This window comes from Canis aureus, chromosome 6, assembly GCF_053574225.1.
Source record: "Canis aureus isolate CA01 chromosome 6, VMU_Caureus_v.1.0, whole genome shotgun sequence".
Classification (NCBI taxonomy): Eukaryota; Metazoa; Chordata; class Mammalia; order Carnivora; family Canidae; genus Canis; species Canis aureus.
Window position 1 is genome coordinate 33437258 of NC_135616.1, and position 26497 is coordinate 33463754.

The following is a 26497-nucleotide window of genomic DNA, read 5'->3' on the forward strand; positions in this document are numbered from 1 at the left end:
AATGCAAATCAAGCAGAAAAAAATATAAAAACATTTTCTGAGGTTTTCTGCTCTGTAAAAAGGAATAGTAAGAGTAGATACTACCTTATAGGGGTAAGTCCTTACAGGCACTCTCCCCGCAACTTGGAGGAGAAATCAGCACCCCAGCATTCTCAGGATCTCTCTATGCACTAGGACACAGTCATTCCTCTCCGAGGCTGGCACTGGTTCCTATAAGTGAGAGGGGCTCCCACTTCTTTAACCAGTAGAAAATTTATGTTTGGGCTCTTCAATTCACTTGTTCTTCTATAATAGACAGCCTACTTTTTCATACTCTCTCTCTTTGATCCTAATTAAAATGCATACAAATTCAAAAATTATTCATCATGTCAGTGTACTAAGGGAAAAAGGTACTGGACATAATCTATAGTTTACTAGGAAATTAAAGTTCAGAAATCCCATGATAATTGCTTTCAAGCTTGAGATGGCCAAAAATGTCTATGATGAGACTGAGAAGTAATACAAAGGAAGAATATGCCAAGCATAGGGAGCCTCCAGATGATCAAATTCCATCCCACTTTGCCATATTCCATTCTTTATTACCCTGTTGATAGAGATAGAAGTGATACTTACTGAATTTTAAAAGTACCTATACACCAAGGTGATCCATGTGCTATCCCATGGTTTTTCCATTCCCTGCTTCACCCTTCTTCTCCATCAGCATTTAGTGTAGCACTTGTGGGAGTTTTCCAGAGACCATTTCTAATGGAATGAATTTCAAATTTCCAACCAAATTTAAATCATTCAGACTTTAAAAAAAAATTTTTTTAAAAGATTGTATTTATTTATTCATGAGAGACACACAGAGAGAGAGGCAGAGACATAGGCAGAAGGAGAAGCAGGCTCCACACAGGGAGCCTAATGTGGGATTCGATCCCAGGTCTCCAGGATCACACCCTGGGCTAAAGGTGGTGCTAAACCGCTAAGCCACCCGGGCTGTCCCAGACTTCTTAAAATTGCAATTGCATTTTAATGAAGACTACTACAACTTTTGCCTTTTACTATGAAGAAAAATTATTTCTAAATTAAAAAGGAAAGATATTTTTTTCAAAAACATATAATTACCTGCCTCTCAATTCTATAAGTTCATAATTATTCATATCAGATATGTATTTTAAATTAATGGGGTTGATATTTTTATAAGTAGATTAAAGCTCATGCACGCAATTTAATGTTACTCTGAAGCAGTCCCTGTATAACACTATTATAGTTATTATAGCTATTTATGAAATGCCTAAATATTTCCACAATTCTTCTTCTAGACTTATCTTCAGGTTAATTTCACAAAATGCAGAAAGCATAAGCCTCATAAATTTATTGTGCTTGGAATTATTGATTACCCTATCCAATAACAGTTTCCAAAAATTTACCTCATACTCTATGGAAATTCCCAAAGAGAATATCTAAGATTATTTTCAGAAAAACAGCATCTTTGGTTTAGTCTAAGTATATAGTATAATGGGCCCATTGGCACCCATTAGCAGCATCTAAGATAAGGAGTTGTATAAAAACGGTTCAGAGGAAGATCTGAAGAAATTTTGAACTTTATTTAAGACCAAGTTTACATTCTTCAGCTCCTGACAAAGTGAAATATTCCTGAGTTTAGTCTTATTGCTGGACTATTTGGTTCAAAGTTCTCTTGAAAACTTTTATGGGTGCCTTTGAATTTTTGTTACTGAGACTCATGGCCTTACCCAGTCTGGCCTCTATGAGCTGCATATGCTGGTACTGCTCAGGCCCCTGGTTCTGATTATTCTCTTAGGACTCCAGAAGTGATGTGTCACTTCCCAAGATCCTCATTTGGAAAACAAGTAAAAATAACTTTCACTGGAATATGTAATTCCAGTGTTTGTTTAAAACTCAGTTATATTACTTGGAACCAGTAATTAATAATGACTTGTCTCAAGAGTTGGAGTAGAATTGAATTCACTTTCCAAAATAAATATGACTCTGATCATATGAACAACAGCAAAATAAGCCAGAATATGAACCAAGCAGGTGCCAGTGAGGGCAATTCATTCTGCTTTTCTGTTTAGAATGCTGTCCCCAATTCTCCCCTTAAGAGCTCCATTCGAGTGGTCCCTCCTGTCAGAGCTTTCTTTAACCATACCACCGCACAACTGTCTCTTTCTTTATCTATGACATCACTCCACAATCACTCATCCATTTTCCTGTAACTTCTACTACGTTGTCAGTTAAAATATCTATTTAAAACCTCTAATATTCTTTAATTTCTTGTGCCGATCTTGTCTCCTTGGATTCCCTGATTAGAATGTATGATGCTTTAGAGCACCAATCATGCCTTGTCTTCTTCTATATGCCCTATACCATGAATAGCTTTAATGTTACTTGTTAACTGATAATCTAATGAGGATTTTCTGCATGGACCTGCTTATCTTGTAGGTATAAAAATTCCATTTCTGAAAGCACTGCAACTTTATATTAACGTTTTCCACTTCTTCTTCTCACTTTGTTTTTGGACACTTGAAATTTTGGACAAAATTTCTGGGTTCAGGAGAAAGGGACAGGCCTTAGTTCATGAGGCTCCCCCTGTAGTATGTACCTGACTTGAATTGAAACATGGCTGCGAAGGCCTACCGATGTTAGGGAGTCTTAGAGAATAACACAGGAAGCCTGTGAGAGAAGAGCATTCTGCTAGGACTAGTGACCAGAAAATACTGGAGGGCCTCATTTTATTTGAGAATTCCCTCCATGACAATTCCCTACAATGTGAAGTGTGTAATTACTGTTTTAGACCAAGTCCCAGAAGTCCAAGAATCATAAATGTGCAAAATCAATATGTAGCACATTCAGGGTTTATTTTTTTTTTTTATTTTTATTTTTTTACATTCAGGGTTTAAAAGACAAGCTGAAATTTTACAGAAATAATGTTAACTTTTACACCTAGATTTTTTTTAAAGATTTTATTTATTTATTTATTTGAGAGAGAGAGAAAGAAAGAGAGAGAAATGAGAGGCAGAGGGAGAAGCAGACACCTAGCTAAGCAGGGAGCCTGATGTGGGGCTGGATCCCAGGACCCTGAGATCAGGACTTGAGCTAAAGGCAGTTGTTTAACTGACTGAGCCACCCAGGTGCCCCTTTATACCTAGAATGTGTATGGATATGTGTGTGTATGTTCTAAAGATTCCATCTTAAAATATGTATCAGCAGATGAGATTGACAAAAAAATCCAGATTTTGGTTGACTACAAGCGACCGTTATGACCACTATGAAAATCAACACTAGCTTACATGAACAAAAATACAGTCTAAATCACACTTTCCTATATATTCTACACTCATCAGCTCACACCTGAGTATGGTCTTCAGTTCTGGATAAAATATGTAAGAGTTCCATGATACATTGAGGCAGATCCACAGTGGACTGGCCAGGATGACAAGTTTAGAAACACAGTTACACAAGTAAGAGTTCCAGGAGGTGAGGCTGTCAATAAAAGAGAGACCTAAGAAAAATAAGATAAAGAGGAGTTCTTCAAATATCTGCAGTACTAATATGCGGACAGAGCACTGTTTATGTTGTTAAAAAAAAAAAACAAAAAAAACTATTACTAGTCATTGTATATTAAGAGAAAGTTCAGCCAGAGAGATTGCCTGACAAATTGAGTTGTGCATAGTGGGGCCCGATGACTGCATGGGTAGGAACTCCCCATAGTGGAGCTGTTCACTAGATATTGAAGAAGCACTGGTTATCAATGCTAAGAAGGGATTCTAATTCTGTGAACAAGATGGCCACTGAGGTTATTTCTCCATATCCTGAGATACAGATGCAGCAATAGAGAATCAGAAGGACTTCACTTCTCAATAAAATTCAGTTACCATTAAAATATTCAATGCTTTTGAGACTTTCTAATTTTTTAACATATTAAGAAAATCTTTGTTGACGTTTGCATACAACACAAAGCAAACTTACAATAAGAGAGCAAAATAAAAGGGCATTGTCTTCCCATGGTACGTTTGGTTTCACTGTGTAGTAACTATATCACAACTTTTGGCTACACAGGACAACCTGAACCATGTAGTTATTTGTTAAGAAGGACTTTTAAATGAAATGGTACACAATTAATGCCTATGTTTTTTTCCTTGTGCATAAGCTATCCTAAGCACATGTCATCAAGGCCAGGGAAATAAAGTGAACTTCATCCTGCAGGATCACAAGCAATGTTAATTCTCATAGAGCCCCTGAGAATGGGGAAGAAACCTACCATTTCCCACATTTGTTTTTATTTTAGAAAAGTTCACCTAATTTAACTGCCACCTGACTTTTATTTTCCTTCATGAGGGGATGCCAGATATGATAAGGACCCAATAAGTCAAAAGCCATTTTTGGCCTCATTGTCTCTGTGTTAACAAAGCCTCATAAAAGCAGATGGATAGCCCAGGCCCACTTCTTTCTATGATCAGCCAAAGATAAACACTCCGTGCCTTATCAGCTGAAAAGGGAATTCTTCATTTTTATCAGAGAATAGACTGTAGTTGCTTAGTTTGAAATAAAAATCAATGGCTCCATTTGGCATTGTTTTTTAAGAATCTTTTTTTTTTTTAGTTTTATTAAAGCAGAGAAAAACAACTAGATCTTCCAATTATTTCCTTCCTATATAAATTCTGTGTTAAACAGTGAATGCTAACTCTTGTCTAACAAACTGAATGAAAATGGAAGTGTAGACTCTATATACGGTATCAGGAATTTTAATGAGATCATAAAACTAAATTTTCTCATTATAATTATTTTAAACGAGTCATAAAAAGTTTGTATCGCAAGTTTATACCCAAACTCTTACCTAATATAATGCACTTTACTAGGTCCCATTGTACTATCTCACAGACCTCCCCTCACCTCACCCTCTACAGACTCCCGTGATCCTGTCCCCTCACCCCTCAGTTCACAGTGACCCCCTACCTTTTAATTTTTATATTTTTGTAGCAATCATTTGAGAACCATATAATGCACCACCCTGGTATTTAACTTCTGACATAGGCCATCCTATGGAATGGACCATAATATTCTCAAAACTGGAAACCATGTAACTCCAGTGCTGTATCCAGAGGTGCTTTATGAGTGAGCAAAGGACCCTAAAACCAATGAATGTATCTGCAGAAGTGTGTATGCCCAAGTAGTGGGACACTTGGAATTAGAATGCAGGTTGTCTGACTCATGAGCCAGCTTCTTTCTCCTTCATCACCTGTATCCATTGCATCTCACTCCAAAGTATTGGTCACTCTGGAGAAGGCCTAAAGAGTTATTTAATCCACATGGTACCTTAGTTTCTCTTTCTTCTTTATTTTAAAGGAGGTAAGGGAAAGTCAATGATGAAACATCAGGTGTTATAGTAATTGGGTAGATGGTTTTGCTCAACTAGGGCCTCTGAATCATAAGTTTCATAACAATATAAACCACTGCCAATTCTGCTTATGTAAAGCCAGTCTCTCCAGGGAGTGTGCTGGGATAATGATAGTGCTATAGTCCAAGCAAACTGGGCTCCTCTGTCCTCAGGGTAGCTGTACTTGAACACAAATGGCACGTCATCCATGTCATGTTTACCATTATTTCTCCCAAAGCTGACAGGTACATTCTGGCCTTCTAGCCTTTGCATGTTGGCTTTATCTGATATAATATAGTAAAAGAGAAACTATACACATAAAGAGAAAAATAATCAAATTGTTTGCCCATTAACAATTATTAGTGCAAAAGATATGATTTTTAATTACTAAACCTAATGGTGCAAAGATATGTAGTAATGACAAAAATGTTCATAACAATTTCCCATCTAATCACTTTCTGTGGTTTTGTAAGTACAATTTGTACCTAAGCTCCCAGCCAACAATGTAAAAGAAGCAAAAAGGAATGCAAAGGGAACATGAGAAAATGTCCCATCCTTAAGGAAATGATAAATTTAAGGAACTCTTATGACAATAAAACATGAGACAAATGAAAATAAAGAGGGCACATCACTCCCTACCTAATTGTTTGTGTAATAAAATCAGAGTGGCTCAAATATGGGAGAGATCATTGTAAGATAAAATAGTTGACAATGATTATTGGAACCATGTCTCACAAGGTAAGGGTCTCAGCTGTCACAACTGCCCAATTTCTATCCAACTACTTTCTGGAGTAATTTTCTTAAATATTGGTCATAAAGGCAATAAGAACAACTAGGTTGTTATAATATTGATAGTTGACATACTTGGAGTTTACTTTATGACTGGCACTGATCTCAGGACTTTACACACATTAAAACCTTAATTCTTCACAACAATCTTTGGTACTAAGTACTTTAATCAGGCTTATTTACAGATGAGGAAATTGAGGCAAGGAGTTAAGCAAATTGCCTATGGTCACACAGCCACTGGAACTCAGATCTCACCCACTATACAATATTGCCTCTTTTAGCTATCTAATATTTCCCCTTTTTATAGACATTTATTTAGTGTATACCTGAGAATTTGTTTTTACTCATATCATGACACCCAAAAGGAATCAGAGGAAAATAAAAGTCTAGCTTGTAGGGGCCCTGCGTGGCTTACTCAGTTAAGTGATGGCCTTCAGCTCAGGTCATGATCCCAAGGTCCTGGGATTAAGCCCAGTGTCCTCAGGGCTCCTTATTCAGCACAGAGTCTGTTTGTCCCTCTCCCTCTGACCCTCCCCCAACTTGTGCTCTCTCTCACTCTCTCAAATAAATAAAACCTTTTTTTTCTTTTTTTAAGGCTAGCTTATAGTGAACTTAGAGTATAGACAGACATTAAACAATTATACAAATGGTCCATCAAAATCCTAGAGAAGAACACAGGCAACACCCTTTTTGAACTCGGCCATAGTAACTTCTTGCAAGATACATCCACGAAGGCAAAAGAAACAAAAGCAAAAATGAACTATTGGGACTTCATCAAGATAAGAAGCTTTTGCACAGCAAAGGATACAGTCAACAAAACTCAAAGACAACCTACAGAATGGGAGAAGATATTTGCAAATGACGTATCAGATAAAGGGCTCGTTTCCAAGATCTATAAAGAACTTATTAAACTCAACACCAAAGAAACAAACAATCCAATCATGAAATGGGCAAAAGACATGAACAGAAATCTCACAGAGGAAGACATAGACATGGCCAACATGCATATGAGAAAATGCTCTGCATCACTTGCCATCAGGGAAATACAAATGAAAACTACAATGAGATACCACCTCACACCAGTGAGAATGGGGAAAATTAACAAGGCAGGAAACAACAAATGTTGGAGAGGATTCGGAGAAAAGGGAACCCTCTTACACTGTTGGTGGGAATGTGAACTGGTGCAGCCACTCTGGAAAACTGTGTGGAGGTTCCTCAAAGAGTTAAAAATAGACCTGCCCTACGACCCAGCAATTGCACTGTTGGGGATTTACCCCAAAGATACAAATGCAATGAAACGCCGGGACACCTGCACCCCGATGTTTCTAGCAGCAATGGCCACGATAGCCAAACTGTGGAAGGAGCCTCGGTGTCCAACGAAAGATGAATGGATAAAGAAGATGTGGTTTATGTATACAATGGAATATTACTCAGCTATTAGAAATGACAAATACCCACCATTTGCTTCAACGTGGATGGAACTGGAGGGTATTATGCTGAGTGAAGTAAGCCAGTTGGAGAAGGACAAACATTATATGTTCTCATTCATTTGGGGAATATAAATAATAGTGAAAGGGAAAATAAGGGAAGGGAGAAGAAATGTGTGGGAAATATCAGAAAGGGAGACAGAACGTAAAGACTCCTAACTCTGGGAAACGAACTAGGGGTGGTAGAAGGGGAGGAGGGCGGGGGGTGGGAGTGAATGGGTGATGGACACTGGGTGTTATTCTGTATGTTAGTAAATTGAACACCAATAAAAAAATAAATTAAAAAAAATAAAAATTAATAAATTGGAAAAAAAAACAATTATACAAATGGCCTGTTTCATCAATGACTTAATATAAAATAGAGTCAAGAGTTCTTCTGGGAACCATGGTTGATTTGCATGAGCTCTTGCTAGCTTGATTGCCAGAAACAACCACCCATCAGCCTACTTGGAGTGATCCCCTGGTTTCTGAAAGTACCCAAAGTTGCTACTACATGCAAGCTCAGGATCAGCTTCCTGGAGTCTATGTGTTTTTGTTGTCACCCGTTTTGATGATGCCTCTTCTAAAATTACTTTCTTCTGGATACAACTCTTTCAGTTATCACCACTGGGCCACCTACACTTTAATCCACCAGTAGATCTGATAATTCCAAAAATCCAACAATTTTTGGTAAAATCTTACTAAGGAAAGCAGATACAACACAGAGAACTATTGCTAGTTGAAATAGCAGTATTTGGACTTTCAAAGGCTGCCTTCCTAAGCCTTTCTAAGGCTATCTAGCACTCATTCCACACAAGATCACCTTATACCCAATCAGAAATGCCCAGGACCTAGCATGCCCTATACTCTAAGCCCAATTGACATATATCTCAGAGAGAAGGCAATGTTTCTTTGTTACTCTTGTCTAGAGCCCATCATCCATATTCTCATGTCCTTTCATGGAGTCAATTTCTTCTACTGGTGATGAACAGAAAAGCTCCCATTCCCATGGGTTATTGTATTGGCCTAGAACGTTCCTTTGGACAATGAAATTACATCAAAATATAATGAACTAACCTGTTATGTTCAGGACATTATAAATTAGTCAGTTTCATAAGGAACCACATCATTGGTCCAAGCTAGCTACTCTTTTTCTGACTTCTCTCATGTGAGGTGAAGCTCATGACTCTCTGCAGCTTGGATGGATTGGGTAGGATGGGCAGAGATATTAACCCTATTTTCTTGCTTAAGCGACTAAGAGCTCACAACAATGGTGAGGCACAGATCAGAAAGATACAGAAACTCAAAAGAGTCTTTAATAAAGACTGTTTACAAAGTTGACCAGTAATAAAGGGGGCCAACAAGGAATGGCAAAGCTAGTAACAGCAAGAGAGCCATTGTTATGGGATATTCTATTATGGAACCAGTGAGACCTGTAGGTATAAGAGATGCTCACCCCACAGAAGAAAGAAACTGAGCCACTACTGCACAACCACCCATCAGCAAGGCAGAGAGCTAAGGAAGTAAATACCCCAGTTCTTTCCTCTATCTTCTTCTGATCTCTTGCTGCTATATCCCCTTGGATGAATCCAACCAGAAGCAAAGGACAAGGTGACTAGCTGATGAAGTCTATAAAGGTCAACCCTGACAGTCCTGCAGCTTGGACCTGGAACAGAGAATGTTGACTAAAACACATAAGTCAGTGTGCCAGTAGATACTTTATAATATAAAGAAGTTGTAGATCTATACAAATGTAGCTTCCTGCTCCCAAACAGAATTAAAGACCACAAAGGCTTGACTCTGCTAAGAGTTTTTCTGAGAATAAAAATGCAATAATTTACCTTAAAGGTAAATTCTATTTTACATTTAAATGTAGTTTTCTGAAGGGAACAAAGATGCTTATAAATTTTAATTACAGTTGTTATTATTATTTTTGAATCTATCTGGTTTCACAAGAGGATCTTAGATTTAACAGTACATTCTTACAAAAGGACAAAAGAGGAGAGCCAAAACTGAAGTGGGTGTGGTAATTCCAAAATAAAACCCCAGCCAAGGACACTTGTTGAAATTGGGCATAAATTTTAGTTCAAGGCATCCTGGAAGACTAGAAATCTGATGAGTCATTGATCTCACATTCTAATAAGAGAATTTGTCTGAAGAAACAGCCTTTTGTCTTATGACTTTTGATCAGGAGCAAGATTTGAGAAATGATTTAGAAAAGCAACAGGGTAGGAACGTTTAGATTTAATCAATGAGACAAGATAGCAGGAAGACTACTTGGGGTGAGTGAGGTAAAAGATCTGCAGGGGCATTAGAGATGGAGGAAAAAGAGGTGCTGGGTCCACTGATGTGTTAAATGCGAACAGGATTTGGTGATTTCATGGAAACAGAGGTTGATGAAGGGAGAAAATTTTCAAAATACTTAAACTTAGGGGGCAGGGTAAGGAAGATGATACAATGAAGAGGGAAAGGAGCCCTCTGCAGTACAAGAGATGAGTTCATTTGGGGAAGTCCACAGCTTAACACTACCTTCATCCATTCCCATTTTATGATATTCACAGAAAGAGCTAGCAAAGGATTCTATCTTAGATGGACAAGTATCCAAAATAGATTTATCTGTTGTGCCAGAAATCAGGCTTTTGATAGACATCAATATATGCATTCAACCTCTTCCTTCTATTCTCATTCAAAACTCCTCAAGAAAGGAGTGTAAGGCGTGCCAAGGACTACATACATATAAGGATACACTCATTGTGAAGCCACTGGAGAATAAGACTGACCTTTCCCTGCATCTGAATTAAGAAATAGAATGTTTGATTGAGACAAAATACCTGTGCGTTGGAAGTAACCAACAGTACTTGTTGCCTGAGTGAATGAGTGAATGAATAAATGGGTTCTGTATTGAGGAGGCTTAAAAGAGTATCAATGTTACATATTTGTAAGATATTTCAAGATAGTAGTAGCAAGTCTGCTATATTAAACAAATACATATTGTCTACAATGCCAGGAAGAGTGTCATGAGCTAGGGAGACTATACTAATAAGGAAATGTGAATTCCTGCCCTTAGGGATCTGGGACTGCAGAGATGCAACTTACTTTGCAAACGCCTCAATTCAGGAGCTGAAAGTTTCTGATGAGTGGACAAGGTGAAAAGAATGAAGCAAGCTGACAAATTCTTGCTCTGATTTAGGCATGAGGGAGGAAGATAAAATAATATTTATGAGGCTTCTTCAAAGTCTGGCCTGGCGCATCTCAGGAGAAACACAAAGGAGGATTTGGACAGAAGTTTTAGCCAGGGGTAGAGACTATACTATACTGTGAGCTTCATGAGAACTTAGGTCTTGTTTTATTGCATCTAGCAACTCATTAGATTCTCAATAGACATTTGCTTTGGATAAAATAAATGCATTAGTCTAAAAAACAAAGAACAGTTAAAATATTTTGAAAAAGTAAAAATTAATCAATGATGGCATTTTTACTCAATATTCAAACAATGATGTGGTACTTTTATATTTTGATAGATTAATAAAACAAAGCAGATAATCCTGTACCAAACATAGGTGTGTATGTATATGTATAAAATTATGAATATATATGAAATTATTAAATGTATACATGAAAAGAGAAGCATCATAATATTTATTACATAACACATTATTCAGGGAAATAAATGATCACATCTTATACAGAAGGATTTTAAGCTACATTACAAAGTAAAAAAAGAAAAAACATAAAACGCAGAAAAAAAATGCAAGTGAATATTTAACATGCCTGTTCTTAATGGTTCACATTAACCCAGGGCCCTTGTGAAACAGGCCTGACTTTCACAAATTACTTTTTACTATTTTCAATTTTGCCTCTGGCTTATAGCATTAGCAATAAGCGATCTGTAAGAGTTATGACCACTAGAGGAGAAAGGCATAAAATATTCTAAGATGTCCAAAACATTAGATTCCTTTTGTCTAAGCCAGTCAAGAAACCTAAATCATTTGTAGTTGAGTTTTGAGAAGCATATGGACCATTCAATATCCCCTGCAATAGAGTGACCAAATTTAGGGCTTGACAGTCAAGTTCATTCAGATCTAGGGCTTATTACCATTGTTTTATTGAGAAATATTTTCACTACTTTTCTTTCTCTGGAAACTTTCTTGAACTCCTTAAAAATTCACTCAGGGAGTTCCACATTTGTTACTAGAGTTATAGAAATAATAGAGTTAACTTCTGAGACTATCCAGGCAATCACTGGCATCTCTTTGGATATCTAGAGTTATAGAGTGAACACAACTTCCAAACAAGCCCTTCTTCCAATATTCAGTTCAGTTTTAGAAACAGTCTCATGAGACCCTAAATAGACATTTCAGAACTGAAACCTCACAGTTATATATACTTACAAGCCCATTCTCCTCTGGCAAAATACCCTAAAGCTGCTTCTTTCTATCTCTATTAAAATAATCTTTTATCTTCAATGTGACAACACTTCAACTCTGTGCACACCCTGTGCTTTTTGTCCAGCAGTTAAGGTCATTTTAATGAAAATACAGAAAACTTGATTTGTTCTACAAACTTCTGGGTCTGATCTTGGCCTAACTTCTTAATTCACCGAGTCTTCATTGTAATTATTGACAATAATCATAAGCTACTGCATTTCAGCTCTGCATATATATTATCTTCACCCACTGGCCAATTTCTCATTCATCTAATCTACATGGCCTTTCTTCTTCCAGTCTTTTATCTATTTGCTATTTATAAACAGTTAAATCAGTACTATACATTATTAACTAGTCTATCATTTTTAATGTGAAAAACATAAATCAATATCTCATCAAAAGAGACAGTAGTACATAATTACAATGACTATACATCTACAGAAGTAGGAAAATTAGAGGTGATGAAGATTGGAGATTTGTTATTTAGTGGCAGCCTTCCTCAACACTTTCTTCCTCTTTTTTTTTTTTTTTTTTTTTTTTTTACTAAGGATTCTTTTTAAATTCCTTACATTGAAATTTTCTTAAAGCATTACTTGATACCCACCCACACTCTGATGGACACTCAGCAGCATTTTGTAAATAATTGTTGAGTTCAGGAACTTCTCCAGATGGTCGCCCATATTTCTGGATTGGCCAGTACTACTGCTCACACTTAGTACAGCTTTGCATTTCAGCTGTGGAAATGCCTTGTGTTTGAGACATGGGTGTGTTTATTACACTTTTTTCAAAACACAATTGAGTCCTTCAGCCACTCATAGAACATCCACAGAAATAAGAAGCTTTATGATTTTTCAAAATATTTTATTTATCTATTTGAGAGAGAGAGAGAGAGAGAGAAAGAGAGCAGGCAAGAGTAGAGGGAGAGTGACAAGTAGACTCCCTGCTGAGAGCAGAGGCCAAGGCAAGACACAGGGCTCCATCCCATGACCCTGAGATCATGACCTGAGCTGAAATCAAGAGACCAGTGCTTAATTGACTGAGACATCCAGATGCCCTGAAGTTTTATGATTTAAATAAAATATTACATGTGACACAGTGCTCAGTACACAGGAAGCTCTCAAATGATGTTAGCTATAGGTTTAGCTTTCTCTCCTGGTGTATTTTATAAAGCATAATTGAAATTCATTGAATTTTGATATAAATTTCCAAAAGTTTTTAAAAGTACTGGCTCTATTTGCAGCAACTATAACAAAGAACAGAACAAAGATCTTGGAAATTATGCAGCATCAACAGGTAAGTGTGAGAATTAGTTAACAAAGAATATGAAAGTAAGTTTATTCATGTTTTAAATCAAAAGAACAGTTTATGGTGAGTTGTGATTTCTTTGGAGCGACTACAGTAAACTTTCTGGGCCTCACTCAGTAATGACAGGCAATTCATCATATATCACAATAAATATAAACTTAGAGTTGAAGATCAGAATGAATGTTAGTCCAAGCAACAGTGGTTGGATTGGCAAATTACTCTCCACCATAAATAGAGTAACCTTGGAAAATTGTTGAGCCATAAAATTCACATCACAAAGACATTCGATACTTGAAAAAGGACCCTGTATTAACCAGTGAAAGAGGGCCATCAGTCTTCCTGATAGATGGGTACAGATTAATCCTGTTTTCTGGTTCATAGCAACTCATGTAATGCTGATCTTCTTCTACACCAAAATACTACACGCTGAAATGTCAGACAGTCTCTTTAAACATAGATTAATATTCTCCCACCTTCTATGCATACTTGTAAGATCTTTCTTATTTCAGCTATAATAACTGCATCCTATTTTGCATATGTCGTATTTAAGGCCTCCTTAGGGGACTGCTTGTATTAGATGTCAGTACATTTAGGTGAATCGCATTTATAGCCTACTTATATGTGTTGTTAGAAAATTATTTTCTCCTCTGATATATTTGAAGAGATTCTATTGACAATGCTAAAAAGTTCGGCCCAATAAGAGGCTAAACAATTAATTGTCAACCACTATTTATTTCTAGGTTGATAACATCAAAAAGCTATCAAGTTTCATTTTCTTAGGTTTTGAAAGCTGATATTATTATTACCCATAAGCCATATTTTATGGTTAGACATTATATCACCCTGCTGGTAAATATAAATATTGTACATGTTGATTAAAACTTCATCCATACAAGCATATAGGGGGGATCATATATTTCAGACCCAATTGTCATAAATAAACATGTATTAGCTTGAGAAAATATTTTCACAAGTGGTTCTCAAAATAGAGAAATCATAAGCCTTGTGCATTTTTTCTGAAATACTAGCTTCCAAACACACAGCTAATAAGACTGCCTAATGTGTTGAAAAAATAAATAAAAATAAAAGAACTAAATTGAAATCTCTAATACTTCTTTTGATTTTTTTCTGATGCATTTTGGAAGTGTTCTCACTCTTCTATGAATTCTAAGACTTGAATATCTGTAGCATTTATATTATAACTAATCACATGTACTATTAGACATCTGTTCTGTTGTTTCCAAGCAAATAAATGTTGCTTGTTAACTTTTCTCATACCACTATGAATGTAAGAACAATTTCTCAAGCAACTGTATAATCATTAATGATGATCATGGTTTGTTAAACTTCAGGGGAAGCAATTCTAAAGTTTATCAGATACGTTATTCTGTAGATATTAGTAGTGAGGTTCACAGAGTTTAAGTGACTTGCACAACATCATTCTAATTATTGCAGGCAGTTCCAGGAAGAAAATGGATCTCTACCTTCTTGCCTGATGTTCCTTCCTGTCATCTCTTTGGTAATACATATGATTAATTCTACTTAGGGAGTCCACAGTTTGTGTTCTGAAGAAAAGGCACTCATTACAACCATAGACTACTTTCCTTGCCAGAAACTTAACATCTTGCCTCTTTGTCTCTTTTGGTGCCATCTCAATACATCACACACACATACACACCATAACATTTATTGGGCATAAAATATTTGTAAGTTCAGCCTTGAAAAATGCACTCACTGGCACAACTTGCTTACTACTGTCTTTGGGTTCTTCTGTGAACTCACAAATCATAACTTTGTTTTACTTCTATTGCTTTGCCATCACTCCTTCATTGAAGCATTTCAAGTATCAGGGAACAAGCGTGATCAAGGGGTAGAACACAAAATTCCCAATGGTCAATTCCAAGGAGGAAGAGAGAAAGTCATGGCCAATAATATTACCTCAGAGTTTATCGTTCTCCACAGAACACAGTGCCCCATAGATGGTAGGCATACAGATATATTTGTTGAGTTTGTTTCAACTTGATTTTAAAATAGGATTTTTAGCAAAACACTGACCAACTGTTCACAATTGCCTATCACTTACCCACTGATTTAACTTGGCCAAATATTAGGCCGACTTCTCTCTTCTCTGCAGGTCTCTGAACTCCAGCTTGCCCCTGAATCTAAGCCACCACTTAGGTATAGAACATCCCCTCATAATAGCTCATTTAGAGGAACAACTGACCAGACCTAAAAATATTTCCCAGCAGACCACCATGATCATGCTGTCACCTCCATTTGCTTGTCCATTTTCCCCTCAAAAGTTCCCACAAGCCCTAGTTACCCTACCTTGCAGATAAAAGTATTTTTCTGCTTGATTTTGAGATGCTTGCAAATCTTGTGGTTCGGACACTATTGTAATAGCCTTTTTAAAATGAAGTTTCTCCTTACCTAAGTCCAGATTTGACATTATTTGACATTATTATTAGGTCATAGAAGAAGAAAATTCCTTTAATATGTCGCATGTCATTCTCCTATAAAAAGAAGAAATCTAATAGCATTATATTTTTGGTGTTAGAATACCCTGTGAAACAAACAAAGTTCTCTATGTTTTTATTCTTAATTCTTCAGAAAATTCAAGCAATGGTATTGGTGTCAGTAGGTTTGTAATAGAGAACAATGAGGTATTCTGAGCAGCTGTCAGCTATGTCAAACTCTTAACCATAAAGGTACTGACTGCAGGGAAGACTAATCAGAATTCATATTTTATATCCCAATTTTATTTTTGAACAGCAATAAGACAGGCTCACTCAGGAAATTCTGCATAACTGAAATCAGTGGAACTTCAGTCTGGTGTCTTAATACCATCTGAAATGCACTAAAGATTGCTGCTTCAGGATGATAAGGCTTGAAATATGGTTACTGGTTTAAATTTAATGTACGAAGAATAATAAAACCATTTCACAAAGAAAATAATGTAACATAAAGGGAGATAAGAAAAGACTATCAACATATCTGGCATTCAGAAATCTACATATCAGAACATTATTATTAGAACAATTTACTATTATATCTTATTTAAATACCACATTATTTCTGAAGCTGTTACTACCAGATATAATTTTCACTCTTCTATGGCTCTATTCCATGGCTTCAAAAAAACTTTGCAACTATTTTAGAGTTATCTTCTTCTTCAAGAGTTAGAAAATGAAGGATGGAAAGGTCAAATTGTTCAGGACGCAGCATCACAGATTTGGAAAATGCTTGGCAGCACTTCTTATTTCCCTGCGTGGCAAGACCCTCAGTTTATTGGGGTTCATGCAATTGGGCCCTCATTTTAATGGAGTCTGAGTTCTACTATCCATGATTTGCAGAAAGTGGTGTATTCTAGAGGATGGAGGAGTTGAGACTTTAATGCTATTTTTATATTTTAAGAGATAATATCTGAGGAATACACTGAAATAACTATGGATGTATTTTAACCATTTCTGCCTTTACATCTACAGTTTGGAAGATCAGTCACATCACTATGAAGGGGACAAAGAAGTTTAAACCACAGTGGGATGTTGCTCGTTTTTTTAGGTTTTAGGTTTTTTTTCTTTTTACTGACGTTTGATTTGCAATAACTGAAATGCACAGTTCTTAGGTACTATAAGTTACTGATTTATTTGTGACTTTCTCCATATATATGTATATGTTTATAAATATATATACATTATATAGAGATATATAGAGATATAATGCACAATAGCATATGCATTATATCTGTACCTATATATCATATAATAGTATAATTTTACAAAACCAGCAGGCAGGAACATGCAAAGTGTTTTAGGGACACAAAGAGAAATAGGCTTGGATGAAAGCCTACAGGAAATCTTAGGACTAAAGCATGGAGGCTCCTAAAATCAGGTGGCGAAATGTGTGTACTTTCTTATGGCTTGTTAAGAGCAACTAATGTTGGATTTTGATAAGCTTAAAAAATCATCCATCTAAACAACTTTTACCTGATGTGGATATTCTGAAAAGTTGTGAGTGATAAAGCTGAAGACCTTTAGATCACTTCAAAGGGTATTGTACATAAATCTTTTACGAAATAGCAAGAGTCAAGAAGGATGGCAGAGTAGACCAAACCTTTGGTTTTGAGTCAATTTGCAAAGGACCACAGGGAGTCACTAGCCTCCTGAGTCTCTGTTTCCTCATCTGGAAAATAGGGAAGGCGACACCTGCTTCATCACAGTGTTATGAGCATTAAATAAGGTAACTCACCCAAAGTCCTAAGTACACACTGCATTTTTACTGGAAGACACAACTACATGAGAGCACCAAGAAAGAAGTAATGAATTCTAGCCAGGGAAGGAGAGAGTATGGCGGGGAGCATTTAGAGAAGAAGAGATATGAATCTGACTTGGAAGACTTTCAACAAGCAAGTTGTGCTTACAGGCTTTTTTGTGACCTCTTACATTTTTAAGGGGCTTTCTGCATTTGTAGGTTAATTTTTAAACTGAAGCAAAATAGTATGAAAAATGACTTTGTAATTTGATAATATATGTTCTGAGCAGTCTTTATTTTGCTGCAATCAGTTTGTCTGAATTTTTCTTATCAACACACACATTCTGTTACTGGTATGAGTTTCTGCACATGCAAGAGAGTCTTGAAGCAACATAGAAATATATATGTTATAATTTTCTTAGCCTGAGATAATAAACATTTTTTTTCCAGTTTAGAGGAAATCATTCCTGGCAGCCAGCCTTCTTGTGATTGATTAAAATTCAGGAGAGATGGAAAGAATGTTGGCACATTGAATGAAAAAAAGGGAGAGTCTGGGACTGTTTTCCAAGGATATTACATGGTTATGGTCCATGGAAGTGTTGCTTGCCCTCATAGGGTTGGATTATGTTCTCATGTTAATAAGCTTAACAAACCCTGACTCACTCTGAAATTCTAATTGAATCTAGATTTTTTTTTTGAGAATTTGTTAATAATGAATACCAGTTTGGGCTTTATCTGGCAAAGAACTGTGAGCTAATTCTTTTTTTTTTTTTTATCTAAATTCAATTAGCCAACATACAGTACACCATTAGTTTCAGATGTAGTGTTCAATAATTCATCAGTCATGTATAATACTCTGTGCTCATCCCATCATGTGCCCTCCTTAATGATCGTCACCCAGTTACCCCATCCCCCCACTCATATCCCCCCCAGGAACCTATGACTTAATTCTGAAAGTAGGCTGCTGTGGACTGAGACCCAAGACATATAATCTCACCACTAAATTTGGTAGTACAATTATCAATTACAAAAGCCATTGCCTTGGCCACTTGAACATAACAGGTCTGTAAGTATTTGAGTGGGGCTTTTCTTCACCTTTCTCCCCTCTTTACTCAAAGATTCAAAAACAGAGAAATTTCTTCCTAAAATGCTGGAGGAAAGGCTGGCTTTGCTTTGTAATAAGGGTTAAACTGGCTTCAGGCAGAGGGGTGAGGAGCACTTGTCAACGCAATAGAATATAGAGTGATTCAAATGCTCTGACAAGGACATAGAAAAAGAACAGTGCTCTGTGGTTTGCCAGGAATTCATCCAAAGAACACTGTAGTTGTTCTTATAGAAAACTATGTATTATAAAGCACTAAGTCCCCTTGTTTATATTATAATATATGCCGCCTCCAGATGAGAGCACAGTGAATTAAATAAGCTCTCTTTTAATATATAATAATAGTAGGTTGATAGTTCAAAGAAGTTTCTATCAAAGCATCTGAGGGAGCTATATTCACATTAATTGACTTAGCATTAGTTACTGATTGAAAAGTTAGTATTATTACTCTTCTCATTCTGTGTTAGGGAATTTTATCTTCCCCCAGTTGATACATTTTATTTTTGTAGATCCCATCATGAATTATGACAATAGAATTCATCATATATAATTAATAAAAACTATTTGATATAATTCCAAAAGTAGAATAATTGCAGGATTTATACTATGAATCAGATTTTTTCTTTTTTTCTTTTATTTGCTAGGTATACTTTTCTTCCCAAGGCTCCCTCTGTTGTTTGGACATTTTATGTCATTCTGCTGTTTATCAGAAAGCTTTTATAGAATCATTCATTCTTCAGACCTCTTTGCCTATTGAGAGTTTTGTTTTTCTTGCAGGATCAACACAGTTCCTACATTCGCAGGAAAGACCCCCCGCTGTGTGATCCAAGTTTTTTTTTTTTTAATTTTATTTTTTTAATTTTTTTAAATTTATTTATTCATGAGAGACACAAGCAGAGGGAGAAGCCGGCTCCATGCAGGGAGCCTGACGTGGGACTCCATCCCAGGTCTCCAGGATCACGCCCTGGGCTGAAGGCGGTGCTAAACCGCTGAGTCACCTGGGCTGCCCTTTTTCCTCCTTTTAAATTTGAGAATAGTTCTGTAATAGGCCTCAAAATTACTTACCTAATGTCTTTCAAAGGTTGAATCTGTTAATTGTTCTCCAAAAAGATTGTTCTATTCTTATTGACACATTAAAGGCAATTCTGATTTCTGCTCTGGCTTTGGCAGGTCATATCTGACTGATGCCCCCACTGGGAAGAACTGGAAAAACTGGATAAAATATTTTGGGGGAAAAACACAACTTTTTGAAGGCTTTGAAAAGCTATCATGCCTCTAAGATCTAAAGGGCTAAGTTCTTTGACATTAGGAAAATACAGATAGGTAAGCCTGACACTTGGTGCCCCATTTTCCATCACCATATTTTCAAATTCAAAAGTCAGCATCTCAGGAACTAGACAGAGCTCTGGGCTCTGTCTGGAGGGATAGAGTTCAGACTCTGCAAAATGGAGCAGCACTCAAAGTTTCATAGAGTGACCCTAAGGCCTATGTCCTTAGATTAAATGTAAAGCAGCATTCCTCAAAAGGGTACATTCAATATTTAATCAATTAAATCCCTGATACAAATTATGGAAAACTATCCCTTACCCAAGAATATTCAAAAAACAAGTTCTTACAGAGCGACAGCAACCAAGATAGTGTGGTATGAGCATGACAGACATGTAGACCAATGGAATATAATCAAGAATCCAAAAATTAAAAAAAAAAAGAATCCAAAAATAAACCATCAGCATCATAGTCAATTGTTTTTTGACAAGGATCTCAAAACAATTCAATGCAGGGAAAGACTATTCAACAAATGGTGCTAAAACAACTTGATGTCCACATGTAGATAAATAAAATTGAATTCCACATACAAAAACGAATTCAAAATAGATCAGAAACCTAAATGTAACAACTAAAACATATAGCTCTTAGAAGAAAACATAGGAGCAAATCTTCATGACCTTGGATTTGGCAAAGCATTCTTAGATATAACACCAAAACTACAACCAACAACAACAATAACAAAAAGATAAACTAAAAAATTAAAACCTTCTGTGTTTCCAAAACACTGTCAATGAAGTGAAAAGAGAACTCACAGAATGGCAAACAGTATTTGTAAATCATATATCTTATACAATATTTTTATCAAGAATATATAAAGGACTCCACAATTCAACAAAAAGAAAATCCAATTCAAAAAGGGCAATGGGTTTGAAATATATTTGTCCAAGGAACATAAACAGTTGGTGAACAGGCACACAAAAAGATGCTCGACATTGTTAGTCATCAGAGAAATTCAAATCAAAACCACAGTGAAACACCATTCCACAGTCAGTGGAATGGCTATAACCAAAAAATAGAAAATAAGTGTTGGCAAGGAGCTAGAGAAATACATAGCTAGTGGGAATGCAAAGATATGGAAGACTTGAACAGCATGGTACATAGATGTGAACTAATTGACTTAATATTTTCAATATACATATTTCTTTAAAATTTACATGGAAAATTACTAAAATTAACTTTAGTTAAGAAGCTGGTCTTCTGGGATCCCTGGGTGGCGCAGCAGTTTAGCGCCTGCCTTTGGCCCAGGGCGCGATCCCGGAGACCTGGGATCGAATCCCACATCGGGCTCCCAGTGCATGGAGCCTGCTTCTCCCTCTGCCTGTGTCTCTGCCTCTCTCTCTCTCACTGTGTGCCTATCATTAATAAGTAAAATAAAATTAAAAAAAAAAAAAAAAAAAAAAAGAAGCTGGTCTTCTATTTTAAAAGACTGAAATAATTCAGAAAATGTTATCTGAACACAAGTGAATTAAACTAGAAATATAAAACCTAAAACAGCTTGGATATTAATCAAAAGAGAATTAAATAATGCATGGGTCAAAGAAGAAATCACATTTGAAATAAAATGCAATTTAAGAAATGATACTGGGAATATATACTCAACTTTGAAGTGCAGCTTAAGGGATGCTTTGGGGAAATTTTACTGTCTGATCTAAGGCCAATATGAATAATAGACTCCTCCCATAGACAAATAATAAATGATGAAAAATGAAATTAATAAGTAGAAACTTTTTATTTTTTTTAAGTTTGTATTTGTTTATTTGAGAGTGAGAGAGAGAGCATGAATGGGAAGGAGAGAAAGAAGCAGGCTCCCTGTTGAGCAGGGAGCCCAACATGGGGCTGGATCCCAGGACCCTGGAATCATGACCTAAGCTGAAGGCAGACACTTAATCAACTGAGCCACCCATGCATCCCATGAATCCCTTTTAAAATGTTGAAAATAAATGTGAAATAAAAACAATTCAGTGGAATAAATCCAATGAAAGATGTGGAAAGCCTCCACGTAGGGAAATATAAAATTTTGAAATAAATTCAAATTATACACAAAACACTTGATATTACAAAGGTGCCAATCCTACTAAATAGATCTTTAGATTAACTGCCATTTTAATCATAATCCCTGCAGATATTTGTTGTAGATATTGACAAACTGACTCTAAAATCCATAAGAAAACACAAAAGATCAAGAAAGCTTAATTAGTGCTGAAGAAGAATAACATTGGAAGACTTTGGTATGCTGGAAGACTTTGGTATGCTATTAACAATGATTAAAATAAAATAGTAATAAAAACAATGTGATAATGAAACATTAATAAACTAGTATAACCATTGGTACAAAATAGTCCCATACAGATTTGGAAGTAAGAATTATAAAAAAGATATTACTTCAGAGCAGTGAAGAAAGGATGGTTTTATCAGTAAATAGTACTGGCTTATTTGGATATCCATATATAGATGACTAGTCATGGAAAATCATTTTACTCAATCAGTTTGCTGCTCAAACAAGTCCTAATTTGGATGATCTGCAAGAATGGACAGCGTGGGCCTGCCCTGGCCACACAAGGCATCATATACGGGGAGTCAAATGAGTCTCCTCACTAATACTTATTTTTTTAAGTGACTCATCAAAAAATTCCAAGTGCCTAGGCATCATTTCCCATTTGTTTTTGTCTAGAAGACTTGTAATGTTCTCTGTGATAGAATTTCAGTGCAGTACATAAGTGGGTAAGAATCAGGAGGAAATTTGTATGCAGTTATTAAAGATATTAAAATTAACAGCATTATTATTTAAGATGGCTCAGACATTTGTACCCAGAACATATTACTGTCTCTGTGTCTTCCCAACTGGATAATCTGGTTAGGATTCACTTTGTATTTCTAGCACAGACGATTATGTCATTGATTTCGGGTCATGCAAAAACTGTGTAAAGTTCCTTCTATGTTAAGGAACTGTGCAGGCACTGTGGGATACATAAGTGAATGAGAAAGAAATTCTTTGATTCTATGAAGTGTGAGAAGTGATATCAGTTGAGTCGTTTAAAAAACAGAGAGAGAGAGAACAGCCATTACATTTTGGAGGGAATGCCTTACATGTCCTGTTTTCTTAACCTCTGAAATGGGGCAAAACACCAGGATACCAAGAAGTCAGCAAGAACAAGAAAATCCTGCTTGAAGAGACTGATGAAAACGACCACTTTGCCTGACAAATCAATGAGGTACATACAAATCTAGCCCTATTTGGCAGCACCAGTGAAATCTTCAAAACTTACCTGATCTTTCTTTTTTCCATAAAAGCTCCAAGTTCACTGTAAATGGGACCCTATTTGGGTTTCTACCCATATCTATGTAACCTGAATTGCAATTCTTTGATATCCAGATAAACACCTTGCTTCTTGAACTGGTGTCTTGGTTTTATGTTGACAGAAGTTTATAATTTAATGTGATATTATAAAAATGTTGGTATTTTTATTAGTCAATAATGGGTTGAAACCATTCTTTTTCCCCCTAATTTCCCACAGTGGCTAAGTACCAGAGACTGTATGTTTTTCAATCTGTGTTGCCTCTAGGAAATATTATGTTTTAGGATTTTGCTTCTCAAAATGCAGAGGAGAAATTTTTCTAGTTTTAAAACACTCGTATGTTCCTCCTTGTCTCCAAGTATATTCAAAATAATCTAAAAACCAAGTTGCGTTCAGCAACTCAGGGATGGCTACAATCTTTTGAAATAAATAAGCCCTTCAGTTTTAGTCTGAGGAAAGCATTGGGGTCCTGATTATTTTATAAATAAGAGAAGTGATTATACCGTCTTCCATTCCAAATCCCCATAGGTAAGAATAGCCACCTTGCAGAGACTGAGAATTTTATGAATGCTTATTGGAATGAGACATAATTCCTACTTATAATTGAAAACATTGATTTACCTTTCAAAAGGTGAATAGGGAAAATGTATAGGAGGGAAAAAACGAAAGAGAGTGAAACTCATTTGAAAAATTTTAGTTGGCAAATCTTTTTGCAGACATTGCAAACTGTATTTTCTTGATTATATCTCTTCTTGTACTGCATGGTGTGTTTGACACCACACAATATGACATGTCAAAAGCAATATCACAAATGGAAAACAAGGACATGGCATATTTGGGGCCTCTGAATTGCAGGGCTTGGTTTTGGTTTTTTATATGTCTTAATAACTTCAATTTCCCCATATATCGTTAAAAAAAAAAAAGAATTCATAGACTCACCTCTAAAATTGTTTGGTGGTTTTTGTTCAGTCCTCCCAAAGTCTCATTTCCTTGAAGAAAATTAAGAAAATTTAAATTCACATTATTTTAGGACATGATGAAATATTAACCTAAAAACTATTTTTTTAAATGTAACTTTAAAACGTGTCCTGTTTTCTAAACCTCTGAAATGGGGCAAACCACCAGGATACCAATAAGTCAGCAAGAACAAGAAAATCCTGCTTGAAGAAACTGATAAAAATGACCACTTTGTCTGACAAATCAATGAGGTACATACAAATCTAGCCCTATTTGGCAGCACCAGTGAAATCTTTAAAATCTTTAAATAATCTATCCAGGGGATCCTTGGGTGGCACAGTGGTTTAGCGCCTGTCTTTGGCCCAGAGCACGATCCTGGAGACCCGGGATCAAATCCCACGTAGGGCTCCCGGTGCATGGAGCCTGCTTCTCCCTCTGCCTGTGTCTCTGCTTCTCTCTCTCTCTCTCTCTCTCTCTCTCTGTCTATCATGAATAAATAAATAAAATCTTTTTAAAAAAATAAAATAAAATAAAAAATCTATCCAAAACTGTTTTAAACTACCATGTGGTACCTGGGTGTCACAGTTGATTGAATGTCTGACTCTTGGTTTCAGCTGGGATTGTGATCTCAAGGTCATGATCTCAGGGTTGTGAGATTAAGCCCCAAGTCAGAGCTCTCTGCCCTTCCCTACCTCTCTTTAAAAAATAAAATAAAATAAAAATGTAACAATATCCAAATCATTTTACAATGTTTTAAAGCAGGTAGTTTTAATATGTGTGAGAAATGTGCTGCAATTCAGTTTCCAAAGGCCAAATTACAACTACAATCACCAATTATAACTGGAATTTCTAATTAGATAGCTTCTCAATCCAGCATTCAAGGAGGTGCTCAAGCATATTCTGAGAGGTTATTGAGGTCTTTGTAAAAAGCCTTGAGTGCTTTTATTTTTCACGATAGCATATATTCTGAGCATATTCTTCATTGTCCAGTTACATTTGTAACCCAGTAGAGCCACTTAGTTTTATTGCCCACTTTTGCATCTGGGCCTGAGATATTATTTCCACCAAGTGAAAGCCCAATAATCTCTCAGTTCATTTAGCATCTGGTAAGTCCACTGAGCAAAGAAAGAGAATTTTAGTGAGTGTGGTGACATAGCTCATGACGGTGATGGTGATGGGAAGGCATGCAGAGGTCAAGAACCACAGCATTTTAGGCAAGTTAATATGCGATGGTCCTTGGCAATGTTATGAATACTTACTAAAGTATATTGTGCTTCCAATGTTAGCAAATAATTTTATTGGATAACTACTACAGATTTCAGTATAGTTGCAATATTACTGGAAAGATTTCATGCAGTTATCAAGTAAACTTCATTTGAAATGAAGAGTTTAGCAAAATCTGAAATCTGATTTCCTCAAACAAAAAAGCTTTGAAATTATTGGTAGTATCTGTATGGAAAATCTTAGGAGGATAGTTATTCTCAGAATAAGATTATTGATACATTTAAAAATATAACAACGTAAACAAAGATTAAATATAGAACCATCTCCCAAGCTACATTTTCATATCATTAGACCTAAGATTAGTGATTTAATTTCAGAGGAAAAAACATAATCTATGGCAAAATTTTAATGTTTAATATCATAATCTATGACAAAATTAGAATTTATGGGTTTTATAGATTGGTCTTTATCTCATTTGTAAATTTTTTGCTCGTAAGATTGTATAAGAAATATAATTATGTAGATTTTAGTTAGCTTTATTTTTGCATACTAAGGATCCAGGAATACATTTTTCCCTCTCAACAATGACCATAAATATGGCCCATATATAATTTATTGTCCCACTGGGATACTTTTGAAAGTGAAAGGGAATACAAATAGTAATTACTTGGTGAGGCCAGGTATAAATAAGATATTTTCTGGGCAAACTGAGATGTAGGGTCATTTAATATACATGACTCAAATTTGGAAATTATTGATTTAATCCAAATGTTTTGAAAATGAAAAACTAGCACTCAAAGTCACATGACTTGTTAATAGCTAGGCTGACACTTTATCTTATGATTTCTGAAATTATTCCTTCAATGCCCCTAGTTACATTATAGAATTATAAAAAGGGTTTTCAAATAACTATAGTGCAAAATCTGTTACCAATTTTCAGCTGGTCATAGAGCCTGGAAGGCTTAAAAAATAGA

The 26497-nt window shown here is 35.9% G+C and overlaps 1 protein-coding gene across 5 annotated transcripts in view; it reads right to left on the reverse strand.

Moving 5' to 3' along the window:
• RIT2 (Ras like without CAAX 2) overlaps positions 1 to 26497 on the reverse strand; it is a 476484-nt gene that overhangs the window by 416712 nt on the left and 33275 nt on the right. For 4 of the 5 annotated variants that reach the window (XM_077900609.1, XM_077900608.1, XM_077900610.1 and 1 more), the window contains exon 2: positions 24282 to 24331. The exons of the other annotated variant lie outside the window; for it this stretch is intronic. The gene's annotated coding sequence lies outside the window, so the exon portion shown is untranslated. The remainder of the gene's footprint in view (positions 1 to 24281; positions 24332 to 26497) is intronic. 5 annotated transcript variants of the gene reach the window in all.